Source organism: Eriocheir sinensis, unplaced genomic scaffold, assembly GCF_024679095.1.
Source record: "Eriocheir sinensis breed Jianghai 21 unplaced genomic scaffold, ASM2467909v1 Scaffold755, whole genome shotgun sequence".
In the NCBI taxonomy this organism is placed as follows: domain Eukaryota; kingdom Metazoa; phylum Arthropoda; class Malacostraca; order Decapoda; family Varunidae; genus Eriocheir; species Eriocheir sinensis.
In genome coordinates, this window is record NW_026112115.1 from 53,532 (window position 1) to 56,106 (window position 2,575).

Genomic DNA, 2,575 nt, shown 5'->3' on the forward strand with positions numbered 1-2,575 from the left:
AGCCAGGCTGAAGCCAAAGATAGTCAAGCCGCTGCCGGTTTTCTTTTTTCTCTTAGTTTAATTTTCCTCAGTTTCGTTTTTTTTTTTGGGTGTTGATTTTATTTTTGGTTAATTTTTTTTCTTTTTTTTACTTTTCTTTCTTCGTTTTGAGTTCATACGTTTCGTTACATTTTGGCATTATATGTTTTTAGTTTTCTATTTTTTGACTGATCAGGAGTTGACCTTTTTAGATTTGTTAGGTCTTTTTTTTTTTACTACTGCTTGAGTTGATTTCTTTGTTGCTTTTTTTCTTTTTCTTTTTTATGGCTTCTTTATTTTGATGTCTTGTTGGTGACAACTATTTCGTTATAGTTTGGAAAGTTAACTATTTTTTTTTTTTTGTCGGGGGGGATTTTGTCCTTTTTAGGTTACGTCGTGAGGAGATTTTTTGTTGCAAATGGTCAGGGCAGTGTTCAGAGTGTCCAGGGAGTGTCAGGGGCCTTGTTGCGTGGGTCGTCATCAGCGTGTCCGTCCATTGTTCAGAGAGTGTCCAGGGAGTGTCAGGGGCCTTGTTGCGTGGGTCGTCATCAGCGTGTCCGTCCATTGTTCAGAGAGTGTCCAGGGAGTGTCAGGGGCCTTGTTGCGTGGGTCGTCATCAGCGTGTCCGTCCATTGTTCAGAGAGTGTCCAGGGAGTGTCAGGGGCCTTGTTGCGTGGGTCGTCATCAGAGTGTCCGTCCATTGATCAGAGAGTGTCCAGGGAGTGTCAGGGGGCCTTGTTGCGTGGGTCGTCATCAGAGTGTCAGTCCATGTTGTGTTTCCATGACTTTTTTTTATTTTCGTATTCTTTTTCTGTAATATCGTTTCTTCGGTATTTAATTTTCCGTTTCCTGGCGTTGTGCAGGTTAGCTGTATCGCCTTATCTTGGTGCTGTATGCTGCTCAGGATGAGTCTCCCTCACCCCAGAGGAGTCAGCAACCCTACCCAACACACAACACCTAAGGCCTTAATGCTAGATATTTTTCCCTTTTCTTGATGTTGTGTTTCTATCACTTTATTTTTCTCGTGATGTTTTTTTTTTTTTTTGTTATATCCATTCTTCGGTGTTATTATTTTTTTTTTTTCGTTCCCTGGTGTTGTGCAGGCTAGCTGTATCGCCTTGTCTTGGTGCTGTATGCTGCTCAGGATGAGTCTCCCTCACCCCAGAGGAGTCAGCAACCCTACCCAACACACAACACCAAAGGACTTAATGCTTGCCTCAATGAGTTGTTTCACTTTCATGATGTTGTGTTTCTATCACTTCTTTATTCTCGTGCTCCTTTTCAGTAATATCCATTCTTCGGTGTGCTATATCATTATTTTTCGTTTCCTGGTGTTGTGTTGGCTAGCTATATTGCCTTATCTTGGTGCTGTATGCTGCTCAGGATGAGTCTCCCTCACCCCAGAGGAGTCAGCAACCCTACCCAACACACAACACCAAAGGCCTTAATGCTTGCCCCAATGATTGGTTTTCACTTTCATGATGTTTTTCTACAAGTTCTTTATTATCGTGTTCCTTTTTTCAGTAATATCCATTCTTCGATGATATTTTTATTTATTTTACGTTTCCTGATGTTGTGCAGGCTAGCTGTATCGCCCTATCTTGGTGCTGTATGCTGCTCAGGATGAGTCTCCCTCACCCCAGAGGAGTCAGCAACCCTACCCAACACACAGCACCAAAGGACTTACTCTGCTAGATTTTTTTCCTTTTCTTGATTTTGCGTTTCTATCACTTCTTTATTTTTGTGGTCTTTATATTGTAATCTTAATTCTTCGGTGTTATTTTCTTTATTTTCCGTTTCCTTGTGCTGGGTAGCTGTATCGCCTTATCTTGGTGCTGTATGCTGCTCAGGATGAGTCTCCATCACCCCAGAGGAGTCAGCAACCCTACCCAACACACAACACCTAAGGCCTTAATGCTAGATGCGTGGGTCGTCATCAGAGTGTCCATCCATTGTTCAGAGAGTGTCCAGGGAGTGTCAGGGTGCCTTGTTGCCTGGGTCGTCATCAGAGTGTCCGTGCCTTCGTGCGTGCTTGCGTGCGTGCGTGCTTACGTACTTGCGTGAGTTCGTGCGTTTTTTCGTGCGTGGCTGCGTGCTTGCTTGTGTGAGTGTGTGCGTGCGTGCCTGCCTGCATGCTTGCGTGGGTGCGTGCGTCTGTACGTGAGTGTGTGCTTGTGCGTGTGCATGCGTGGGTACGTGATTGTGTGCGTGCTTGCGTGTGAGTGCTTGTGCTGCGTTCGTTGGGCTGTCAGTGCCTGCGAGCGTGTGTTCGTCCGTTCCTTCGTGGGTATGTATACTCGTGTTCGTGCGTGCGAGCGTGTTCGTCCGTTCCTTCGTGCGTGTTTATGCTCGTGTTCGTGCGTGCGAGCGTGTGTTCATCTGTTCCTTCGTGTGTGTGTACTGTGTTCGTGCGTGCGAGCGTGCGCTGGGATGGGTGCGTGCGAGCGTGTGTTCGTCCGTTCCTTCGTGCGTGTGTACTGTATTCGTGCGTGCGAGCGTGTGTTCATCCGTTCCTTCGTGCGTGTGTATTCGTGTTCGTGCGTGCGAGCGTGCGTTG

General features: G+C 46.1%; 1 long non-coding RNA gene across 1 annotated transcript; it reads right to left on the minus strand.

Moving 5' to 3' along the window:
- Nucleotides 1-231: 231 nt before the first annotated feature.
- On the minus strand, nt 232-1,319 carry LOC126994248 (uncharacterized). Its single transcript, XR_007748913.1, has 2 exons — nt 1,216-1,319; nt 232-975 (listed from the first exon to the last, which is right to left on the minus strand). It is a non-coding gene; the product is annotated as an uncharacterized LOC126994248 (long non-coding RNA).
- Between the last annotated feature and the right edge of the window lie 1,256 nt (nt 1,320-2,575).